The sequence below is a fragment of the Idiotropiscis lumnitzeri genome, unplaced genomic scaffold, assembly GCF_059441095.1.
Source record: "Idiotropiscis lumnitzeri isolate Australia: NSW breed Sydney's pygmy pipehorse unplaced genomic scaffold, RoL_Ilum_1.0 HiC_scaffold_32, whole genome shotgun sequence".
Lineage (NCBI taxonomy): Eukaryota > Metazoa > Chordata > Actinopteri > Syngnathiformes > Syngnathidae > Idiotropiscis > Idiotropiscis lumnitzeri.
Window position 1 is genome coordinate 2215385 of NW_028283570.1, and position 12330 is coordinate 2227714.

General features: G+C 47.8%; 1 long non-coding RNA gene across 1 annotated transcript; it reads right to left on the bottom strand.

The window, feature by feature from the left end:
- Nucleotides 1-5932: 5932 nt before the first annotated feature.
- Nucleotides 5933-10715, bottom strand: LOC148315944 (uncharacterized). Its single transcript, XR_015840502.1, has 3 exons — nucleotides 10612-10715; nucleotides 10436-10536; nucleotides 5933-6008 (listed from the first exon to the last, which is right to left on the bottom strand). It is a non-coding gene; the product is annotated as an uncharacterized LOC148315944 (long non-coding RNA).
- Nucleotides 10716-12330: the final 1615 nt, after the last annotated feature.

A 12330-nucleotide genomic window follows, 5' to 3' on the forward strand; every position in this document is an offset into this window, starting at 1 on the left:
CAAGGCGTGCCCCACCGGAACATGGGCTTGGGACGGACGCACAACGTGCTCCGCCGGAACGTGAGCTTGGGACGGACGCGCAGCGTGCTCCTCCTGAACGTGAACCTGGGTCGGAAGCAGGGTGTGCTTCCCCTGAACGTGGACTTGGGACGGACGCACAACGTGCTCCGCCTGAACGTGAGCTTGGGACGGACGCACAGCGTGCTCCGCCTGAACGTGAGCTTGGGACGGACGCACAGCGTGCTCCGCCTGAACGTGAACTAGGGACGGACGCCGGACGGGCTCCGCGTGAACGTGAACTTGGGTCGGGGGCAGGATGTGCTCCGCCTGAACGTGAACTTGGTTCGGGCGCACAGCGTGCTCCGCTGGATCGGGAGCTGGGATCGCCATTGGGGCCCCGGGACGGGGCTCGGCCGCTGACGGGGAGCCGGGACACGGCTCAGCAGCTGGCGGGGAGCCGGGACTGGGCTCAGCAGCTGGCGGGGAGCCGGGACTGGGCTCAGCAGCTGGCGGGGAGCCGGGACTGGGCTCAGCAGCTGGCGGGGAGCCGGGACTGGGCTCAGCAGCTGGCGGGGAGCCGGGACTGGGCTCAGCAGCTGGCGGGGAGCCGGGACTGGGCTCAGCAGCTGGCGGGGAGCCGGGACAGGGCTCAGCAGCTGGCGGGGAGCCGGGACAGGGCTCAGCAGCTGGCGGGGAGCCGGGACAGGGCTCAGCAGCTGGCGGGGAGCCGGGACAGGGCTCAGCAGCTGGCGGGGAGCCGGGACAGGGCTCAGCAGCTGGCGGGGAGCCGGAACGGGGCTCGGCCGCCTTCGAGGAGTCGGCACGGGACTCTGGAGGCTGCGGCTCGCATGGAGGCGGCGGGGTCCGTGCAGCGGGAGCTGCATTGGTCACTGCTGCAGGCGTGGAGGCGACAGCGGGCCGGGTGCAGCAGTCGATCCGGGCACAGCCGAACCGGGAACCCTGATCCCTGTCAGCCTGCCGCCATAGGGAATCAGGAAAACGGGAGACCTGAGGGACCGTGACTGCGGGGGCTGGTGAACGCGAGCTAGGAGAAGCCAGGGGAGCGTGATCCGGTGCTGAAACTGATGGTGAACGATGTGCGCGACGTGACCGTGACTTCCGGGATTTGGGACGTGAAGCGCGCGAGGGGGAGTGGGAGGTGGTCGCGAAAAACTCAAATGGCTCGGGGGGAGGAGGGTGACGGCTCAAAAATAACTCAGCGTTGCGCTGAGCGACTAAGAGAGTGGCAATATATTCAAAATCATAGTCGTGATCTGGATCGGAAAAAATGTGAGGGGCAAGGTGCTCAAAATCAAACTCGTGACCGGACTTACTCGAACCGTGAGGGGGTGAAAGGGCTTGGTGCTCAAAATCGTCCTCGTAATCCGAATCTATGATCAGGTGAGGGGGTATGACAGGCTGGTAATCGGTGCTGTAATCGGGGGGCAAAAGGGGAGAAACAGACGTCGAGCGGAAAATGGAACCTACTTGAAGGACACGGGGTTGGTCGGCAGGCTGAGGGGGGTTGTCCGTCCGGCGGCGTCATGAGCCTCTCGCTGGGTCCTTCTTTGGTCGGGTCATTCTGTCAGGACTCGCCGGTCGGCGAGGAGGAGGTGGACCCAAAAGGCGAGGAGGCAGAGAGGTCAGAAACATGAAGGGAATTTATTAACTGAAACAACCAGGGCAAACAATGTGGCAGGGTGAAAAATAACAAAAGACAAACTTAACGTGACCAGACTGGGAGGCAGGGCGAGGAACAACACTGAAAGACGGGAACGAAGAGGGGAACCAGAGCATGAACATGAACAAGGAGCAGAACGTGAACAAAGGTGGTCGTGGCTGTCCGTGATTTTCGGCAATGACCCGACACTGGGTTGAGAGCATGGAAGGCTTAAGTAGTCCGGTAATCAGGGGAGCAGATGGGGAGCAGGTGTGTGATCGTTGATGAGGAGCAGGTGCGTGGCTGGTGAGGGCGAGGTGCTGAGGGGAAACGCCCCTGCTCAGCTGATCAAAACAGACAGGAAAAGGCACATGGCAGGAAGGAGGGGAGAAAATAACAACAAAAACAATAACAAAAACCGCATGCATATGAAAACAATAACAAAAGGCTGTCATGCCCGACGCGGATCATGACAAGCACAACATGAACATTACAAATCAGCAATCACTGACCACTGCAAAAGGGAAAACCACATCATGGACCGGGAGAAGGGCAGGGTCATCCGCACCGAAGAGAACGAACAACAGCGCTGGATCAGAGAGGCCATTGAGATCTGCAAGCGAGGCATAAAAACCATGAACAGAGACAAGGGAGCCTTCATCCTCTCTACCACCTGGAGCAGCATCTTGGCGGAGTGAACGGACAGCGGGGGGCGTGACTTGCCTTCATTCTTGTGACAGGTAAGTCACGCCCTCATGGAACATCAGCTGATAAAGACGGGTCACAAGACACCATCATGTGACACTCTGAAGAAGGCGAAAGACTTTCGTATTGTGACATCCTCAAGGCCTAAACACTCATCCGAGCAAATATAAGGTAGATTTTGTTAACCTGCCCGGAGAAAAAAATCAACGAAAATAATTTGTATTTGTTTTAACCAGTTGGTGGCGCTACCACTGCGATCAAAAATAAGTTGGCAGCCGTCTTCAGGGCCTGAATATCCTCAAATGTGAAAAATTTCGAGAAGATGGATCATCTGAATCATTTTGCAGGAACTTTTGTTGCCACGGAGAATAATCAGACTCTGCGGCACCGTAATAGCCACGCCCTTCGAAGGAAAGTCACAAAAATAGGGATAGAGTAAGATCAATGTCTTGAGTCTTTTCTAGCCAATTTTCAATCGGATTCGTTAAAAGGGCACCGTGCAGTACGTCAAAATGTAAAAAATGATATTGATTGGCGCAAGGTGTATAACAGAATATAAACATATAGATGTCTTCAGGTACCGACTCTTTATGTACATGTGAAGTTTTGGATTTTTAGCAGCATGTGCAGGAGAGTTATTAAGCATTTTGTCCATTGCGGCGAAGGAAATCTTAAGTGAAAACTTTGAAGCCCCGCCCCCGTCATATAGTATTTCGGAAACAAAAGATTTTAGCCCCAATTTTAGCCCCAGTGTTTGTCCCAGGTCTTAAGATGCTACAGACAGAATTTTAAGGCAATCAGATGAAGCCTTTAGGATCAGGGTGCAAAAGAATGACCCCTGTAAACATGCAAAAAAGGGCAAAAGTCGGACTTTCAAAAATTCATAACTCACTTCCTGTTCATATTAGACGTTTAAAATATCAAATTTCTCGCCATGCCCGATGAGACTGCCAAGTTTGGTGAGTTTTTGTGCATGTTTCGGGGGTCAAAAATGCAATCGAACAATCGGAAAAATAATAATAATAATAATTTCTACAAAAACAACAGGGATTTCGCAGCGGTCGCTGCTCAGGCCCTAATAATAATAATAATAATAATAATAAAAGTAATAATATTTTCTACAAAAACAATAGGGACCTCGCAGCCGTCGCAGCTCGGGCCCTAATAACAATTTCTAGAAAAACAATAGGGACCTCGCAGCGGTCACTGCTCGGGCCCTAATAATAATAATAATAATAATTTCCACAAAAACAATGGGGACCTCGTAGCGGTCGCTGCTCGGGCCCTAATAATAATTTCTACATAAACAATAGGGACCTCTCAGCGGTCGCTGCTCGGGCCCCAATAATAATTTCTACACAAAGTCCATTGTGGTGACCCGCCCCCTTTTAAGTAAATTCAAAATGGCCGACTTCCTGTAAAACCTAGCTCATTGCTCCAAGAGACTTTTTTGTAGGTCTTGGTCTTATACATAGAGTGAACCCTCGCTACTTGGCGGTTCACCTTTCGCGGGTTCAGTGCTTCGCGGGTCTAAAAAATATTCGGGGGCATTGTAGTTTCGCCGAGCGGTACGACGGGGCGCTGGAGCGGTTAGACGGCCGGTGTGCGCCGAAGAAGAGCGTGGGCGAAGAGGAGAGTGGACGAAGAAGAGCACGTTCCCTCGGACACGATCGGTGGCGACGTTTCGCGCGGTTCGGACAGTACCAGAGCTCCGGCCGGCGTGCGTGGCAGTTAAGCCGTAGAGGAGAACCTTCCCCGGGCACGGGCGGTGCCAAGCGGCCCCTAAGTTTAACCGAATGGAAGCTCCGGAGGAGGAGGGCATGCTCGCGTCACAGTAAGCCGAAGAGGAGCACCTTCCCCGGGCACGGGCGGTTCCAAGCGGCCCCTAAGTTTAACCGAATGGAAGCTCCGGAGGAGGAGGGCATGCTCGCGTCACAGTAAGCCGAATTGGAGCACCTTCCCCGGGCACGGGCGGTGCCAAGCGGCCCCTAAGTTTAACCGAATGGAAGCTCCGGGGGAGGAGGGCGGGTGTGTGTCACAGTTAAGCCGAATTGGAGCACCTCTTCCGCCCGGGCACGAGCGGAGCGCGAAGCTGTCAGTTATGAATGTATAAAAGAATAAATAAATAAATGAATAAAGAATGCCACCTTTCATTTCACAGGGCACACCGGACGGCGTACCAGCAGGTAAAAGTCGGAGTAATTAAATAAATACAAAAAGAATGGCTGGGGAATAAAAAAATAATACGTTTTAATAATAATTTGGTTTTTTTGTTATAACATGAATTTCACTCTCTCTCTCTCTCTGTATATATATATATATATATCTATATATATATATCTATATATATATATATTTATTATATATATTGTATTTTTTTTAAGCATTTTTGAAGGTGCGCCGCTACTTCGCGGATTTTCAGTTTCCGCGGGTGGTCTCGGTCCCCATTAACCGCGACAACCGAGGGTTCACTGTACTCCATAAAATTTACAAAAAGCGAGGTGAAACACTCAACCAGGGCTGCTTTTTTGAACATTTCTCGAGGGCCATGGCGAGCCATTTCAAAAAAGCTGCACAACTAACGGATAAAATATTGATAAATTTGCTCTGCCTGATGTGTGTGTAAAGTTTCACGAGTTGTCGTTCATATTTAGAACCTCATAATCAGCGTTGTTTTATTGCCGAACAGTGCAATGCCACTCCCACAACTTTTCACGAAAAAGGATGAATTTCGTATTGTGACATCCTCATGGCCGAAACAGTCATCCGAGCATATATGAGGGCGACCTTGTTGAGTTGCACGGAGAAAAACATCCAAGAAAATAATTTGTATTAGCTTTTACCAGTTGGTGGCGCTACTACTACGATGAAAAATAAGTTGGTAGATGTCTTCAGGGCTGAAGTATCCTCAAATGTGTACAACTTCGAGAAGATAGGATCATCTGAGTCATGTTGCCGGAGCTTTTGTTGCCACAAAGTACAATCGGACTTTTCAGCACCGTAATAGCCACGCCTTTTGCCAAAACGTCACAAAATTCGGCAGAGAGTAAGATCATTGTCTTGAGTCTTTTCTGACAAATTTTCAGTCGGATTCGTCAAAAGGGCACCGTGCAGTATGTGAAAATTAAAATAAAAACACATTTTTGATTCCACTTGGCGGCGCTGTGTGTATAACAAAATAATAACATTAAGATGTCTTCAGGTCGGGACGTTTTATTTACAGGTGAAGGTTTGGATTTTTAGGAGCATGTGCAGGGGAGTTATTAAGCATTCATTTATTTGTATTAGGTTCATTTTGTCTTCTTATTATTGATATTTGACAGATTCATTAAAAGCAGACAATTATGTTTTAGGTTAATTTTTTACCTGACATGTTTCGGCGAGTCTTTCGCCTTCTTCAGAGTGTCGCATGATGGTGTCTTGAGACCCGTCTTTATCAGCTGATGTTCCATGAGGGTGTGACTTACCTGTCAAAAAAATGAAAAATCAGAGCAGTAAAAGAACAAGCACAACATGAATATTACAAATCAGCAATCACTGACCACTGCAAAAGGGAAAACCACATCATGGACCGGGAGAAGGGCAGGGTCATCCGCAACGAAGAGAACAAACAACAGCGCTGGATCAGAGAGGCCATTGAGATCTGCAAGCGAGGCATAAAAACCATGAACAGAGACAAGGGAGCCTTCATCCTCTCTACCACCTGGAGCAGCATCTTGGCGGAGTGAACGGACAGCGGGGGGCGTGACTTGCCTTCATTCTTGTGACAGGTAAGTCACGCCCTCATGGAACATCAGCTGATAAAGACGGGTCACAAGACACCATCATGTGACACTCTGAAGAAGGCGAAAGACTTTCATATTGTGACATCCTCAAGGCCTAAACACTCATCCGAACAAACATAAGGTAGATTTTGTTAACCTGCCCGGAGAAAAACATCAACGAAAATAATTTGTATTTGTTTTAACCAGTTGGTGGCGCTACCACTGCGATCAAAAATAAGTTGGCAGCCGTCTTCAGGGCCTGAATATCCTCAAATGTGAAAAATTTCGAGAAGATGGATCATCTGAATCATTTTGCAGGAACTTTTGTTGCCACGGAGATTAATCAGACTCTGCGGCACCGTAATAGCCACGCCCTTCGAAGGAAAGTCACAAAAATAGGGATAGAGTAAGATCAATGTCTTGAGTCTTTTCTAGCCAATTTTCAATCGGATTCGTTAAAAGGGCACCGTGCAGTACGTCAAAATGTATAAAATTATATTGATTGGCGCAAGGTGTATAACTGAATATAAACATATCGATGTCTTCAGGTACCGACTCTTTATGTACATGTGAAGTTTTGGATTTTTAGCAGCATGTGCAGGAGAGTTATTAAGCATTTTGTCCATTGCGGCGAAGGAAATCTTAAGTGAAAACTTCGAAGCCCCGCCCCCGTTCATATAGTATTTCGGAAACAAAAGATTTTAGCCCCAGTGTTTGTCCCAGGTCTTAAGATGCTACAGACAGAATTTTAAGGCAATCAGATGAAGCCTTTAGGATCAGGGTGCAAAAGAATGACCCCTGTAAACATGCAAAAAAGGGCAAAAGTCGGACTTTCAAAAATTCATAACTCACTTCCTGTTCATATTAGACGTTAAAATATCAAATTTTTCGCCATGCCCGATGAGACTGCCAAGTTTGGTGAATTTTTGTGCATGTTTCGGGGGTCAAAAATGCGATCGAACAATCGGAAAAATAATAATAATAATAATTTCTACAAAAACAATAGGGACTTCGCAGCCGTCGCAGCTCGGGCCCTAATAACAATAGGGACCTCGCAGCGGTCACTGCTCGGGCCCTAATAATATTAATAATAATAATTTCCACAAAAACAATGGGGACCTCGTAGCGGTCGCTGCTCGGGCCCTAATAATAATTTCTACATAAACAATAGGGACCTCGCCGCGGTCGCTGCTCGGGCCCCAATAATAATTTCTACACAAAGTCCATTGTGGTGACCCGCCCCCTTTTAAGTAAATTCAAAATGGCCGACTTCCTGTAAAACCTAGCTCATTGCTCCAAGAGACTTTTTTGTAGGTCTTGGTCTTATACATACAGTGAACCCTCGCTACTTCGCGGTTCACCTTTCGCGGGTTCAGTGCTTCGCGGGTATAAAAAATATTCGGGGGCATTGTAGTTTCGCCGAGCGGCACGACGGGGCGCTGGAGCGGTTAGACGGCCGGCGTGCGCCGAAGAAGAGCGTGGGCGAAGAGGAGAGTGGACGAAGAAGAGCACGTTCCCCCGGACACGATCGGTGGCGACGTTTCGCGCGGTTCGGACCGTACCAGAGCTCCGGCCGGCGTGCGTGGCAGTTAAGCCGTAGAGGAGCACCTTCCCCGGGCACGGGCGGTGCCAAGCGGCCCCTAAGTTTAATGGAATGGAAGCTCCGGAGGAGGAGGGCATGCTCGCGTCACAGTAAGCCGAAGAGGAGCACCTTCCCCGGGCACGGGTGGTTCCAAGCGGCCCCTAAGTTTAACCGAATGGAAGCTCCGGGGGAGGAGGGTGGGCGTGTGTCACAGTTAAGCCGAATTGGAGCACCTCTTCCGCCCGGGCACGAGCGGAGCGCGAAGCTGTCAGTTATGAATGAATAAATGAATAAATAAATAAATAAATAAAGAATGGCACCTTTCATTGCACAGGGCACACCGGACGGCGTACCAGCAGGTAAAAGTCGGAGTAATTAAATAAATACAAAAAGAATGGCTGGGGAATAAAAAAATAATACGTTTTAATAATAATTTGTTTTTTTTGTTATAACATGAATTTCACTCTCTCTCTCCCCGTATATATATATATATATATATATATATATATTGTATTTTTTTTTAAAGCATTTTTGAAGGTGCGCCGCTACTTCGCGGATTTTCAGTTTTCGCGGGTGGTCTCGGTCCCCATTAACCGCGATAACCGAGGGTTCACTGTACTCCATAAAATTTACAAAAAGCGAGGTGAAACACTCAACCAGGGCTGCTCTGCATGTTGTGCTGGGCCACCTGGAACAACAGCGGAGCTATGCAAGGATGCTCTTTGTGGACTACAGCTCGGCATTCAACACAATCATCCCAGACATCCTCGTCGCCAAACTGGACACTCTCGGCCTCCCTGCCCTCACACACATCTGGATTAAGGACTTTCTGACCAACAGACCCCAGACTGTGTTGCTCGGCCCCTACACGTCCTCCACCCTCATGGTGAGCACCGGTTCCCCCCAAGGATGCGTGCTGAGCCCTCTCCTGTACGCCCTCTACACCTACGACTGCAGCCCGGCCCACGGCAACAACACCATCGTCAAGTTTGCTGACGACACGACAGTGGTCGGTCTGATCTCGGAAGGTGACGAGACAGCCTACAGAGAGGAGGTAGGGAGACTGACAACTTGGTGCAAGGACAACAGACTGCACCTTAACTCTGCTAAAACAAAGGAGATTGTCGTCGACTTCAGGAGGAACAAGACGCTGCCGCACCCCTCTGCATCGAAGGCGTGTGTGTGGAGAGGGTCCACACGTTCAAGTTCCTGGGAGTACAGATCTCCGATGACCTTTCTTGGAGTCACAACACCACAGCAGTGGTAAAGAAGGTCCGCCAACGTCTGCACTTCCTGAGAGTCCTCAGGAAATTCAACCTGGACAGGAAGCTGCTGCTGGCCTTCTACCACTCGTCCATCGAGAGCCTGCTGACGTACTGTGTCTCCACCTGGTACAGCGGCTGCACTGAGGCGGACAGAGTGAGGCTCCAGAGGACAGTCAAAACAGCGCAAAGGATTATTGGCTGCCCTCTCCCCTCGCTGTCGGACATCTACACCGCCCGGTGCCTCAGAGGGGCTCTCAACATCGTCAAAGACAATACCCACCCAAACTCACACCTGTTCGACCGGTTGCCCTCTGGCAGGCGCTACAGATGCATCAAATCAAGGACCAATAGACTGAGAAACAGTTTCTTTCCGAGAGCCATCTCCATACTGAACTCTCACACACACACACGAGACCACCCTAACCTTGCAAAACAGCATTGTGATGTGTTTCTATATGCCCTATTCAGTACTGAATTCCATTGCACTGTCTTATTTATTTATCTAATTTATATATTGTCTGTATTATTGTTGTATTGCACTGGAGAGGGGAGCCCTCTAATCTCGTTGCACACTTGAGTACAATGACAATAAAGGGATTTCTATTTCTATTCTATTCTTTTTTTAACTTTTCTCGAGGGCCAAGGCGAGCCATTTCAAAAAAGCTGCACAACTAACGTATAAAATATTGATAAATTTGCTCTGCCTGATGTGTGTGTAAAGTTTCACGAGTTGTCGTTCATATTTAGAACCTCATAATCAGCGTTGTTTTATTGCCGAACAGTGCAATGCCACTCCCACAACCTTTCACGAAAAAGGATGAATTTCGTATTGTGACATCCTCATGGCCGAAACAGTCATCCGAGCATATATGAGGGCGACCTTGTTGAGTTGCACGGAGAAAAACATCCAAGAAAATAACTTGTATTAGCTTTTACCAGTTGGTGGCGCTACTACTACGATGAAAAATAAGTTGGTAGATGTCTTCAGGGCTGAAGTATCCTCAAATGTGTACAACTTCGAGAAGATAGGATCATCTGAGTCATGTTGCCGGAGCTTTTGTTGCCACAAAGTACAATCGGACTTTTCAGCACCGTAATAGCCACGCCTTTTGCCAAAACGTCACAAAATTCGGCAGAGAGTAAGATCATTGTCTTGAGTCTTTTCTGACTAATTTTCAGTCGGATTCGTCAAAAGGGCACCGTGCAGTACGTGAAAATTAAAATAAAAACACATTTTTGATTCCACTTGGCGGCGCTGTGTGTATAACAAAATAATAACATTAAGATGTCTTCAGGTCGGGACGTTTTATTTACAGGTGAAGGTTTGGATTTTTAGGAGCATGTGCAGGGGCGTTATTAAGCATTCATTTATTTGTATTAGGTTCATTTTGTCTTCTTATTATTGATATTTGACTGATTCATTAAAAGCAGACAATTATGTTTTAGGTTAATTTTTTACCTGACATGTTTCGGCGAGTCTTTCGCCTTCTTCAGAGTGTCGCATGATGGTGTCTTGAGACCCGTCTTTATCAGCTGATGTTCCATGTGGGTGTGACTTACCTGTCAAAAAAATGAAAAATCAGAGCAGTAAAAGAACAAGCACAACATGAACATTACAAATCAGCAATCACTGACCACTGCAAAAGGGAAAACCACATCATGGACCGGGAGAAGGGCAAGGTCATCCGCACCGAAGAGAACAAACAACAGCGCTGGATCAGAGAGGCCATTGAGATCTGCAAGCGAGGCATAAAAACCATGAACAGAGACAATCCTCTCTACCACCTGGAGCAGCATCTTGGCGGAGTGAACGGACAGCGGGGGGCGTGACTTGCCTTCATTCTTGTGACAGGTAAGTCACGCCCTCATGGAACATCAGCTGATAAAGACGGGTCACAAGACACCATCATGTGACACTCTGAAGAAGGCGAAAGACTTTCGTATTGTGACATCCTCAAGGCCTAAACACTCATCCGAGCAAATATAAGGTAGATTTTGTTAACCTGCCCGGAGAAAAAAATCAACGAAAATAATTTGTATTTGTTTTAACCAGTTGGTGGCGCTACCACTGCGATCAAAAATAAGTTGGCAGCCGTCTTCAGGGCCTGAATATCCTCAAATGTGAAAAATTTCGAGAAGATGGATCATCTGAATCATTTTGCAGGAACTTTTGTTGCCACGGAGAATAATCAGACTCTGCGGCACCGTAATAGCCACGCCCTTCGAAGGAAAGTCACAAAAATAGGGATAGAGTAAGATCAATGTCTTGAGTCTTTTCTAGCCAATTTTCAATCGGATTCGTTAAAAGGGCACCGTGCAGTACGTCAAAATGTAAAAAATTATATTGATTGGCGCAAGGTGTATAACAGAGTATAAACATATAGATGTCTTCAGGTACCGACTCTTTATGTACATGTGAAGTTTTGGATTTTTAGCAGCATGTGCAGGAGAGTTATTAAGCATTTTGTCCATTGCGGCGAAGGAAATCTTAAGTGAAAACTTTGAAGCCCCGCCCCCGTCATATAGTATTTCGGAAACAAAAGATTTTAGCCCCAATTTTAGCCCCAGTGTTTGTCCCAGGTCTTAAGATGCTACAGACAGAATTTTAAGGCAATCAGATGAAGCCTTTAGGATCAGGGTGCAAAAGAATGACCCCTGTAAACATGCAAAAAAGGGCAAAAGTCGGACTTTCAAAAATTCATAACTCACTTCCTGTTCATATTAGACGTTTAAAATATCAAATTTCTCCCCATGCCCGATGAGACTGCCAAGTTTGGTGAGTTTTTGTGCATGTTTCGGGGGTCAAAAATGCAATCGAACAATCGGAAAAATAATAATAATAATAATTTCTACAAAAACAACAGGGACTTCGCAGCGGTCGCTGCTCAGGCCCTAATAATAATAATAATAATAATAATAAAAGTAATAATATTTTCTACAAAAACAATAGGGACCTCGCAGCCGTCGCAGCTCGGGCCCTAATAACAATTTCTAGAAAAACAATAGGGACCTCGCAGCGGTCACTGCTCGGGCCCTAATAATAATAATAATAATAATTTCTACAAAAACAATAGGGACCTCGCCGCGGTCGCTGCTCGGGCCCCAATTATAATTTCTACACAAAGTCCATTGTGGTGACCCGCCCCCTTTTAAGTAAATTCAAAATGGCCGACTTCCTGTAAAACCTAGCTCATTGCTCCAAGAGACTTTTTTGTAGGTCTTGGTCTTATACATACAGTGAACCCTCGCTACTTGGCGGTTCACCTTTCGCGGGTTCAGTGCTTCGCGGGTCTAAAAAATATTCGGGGGCATTGTAGTTTCGCCGAGCGGCACGACGGGGCGCTGGAGCGGTTA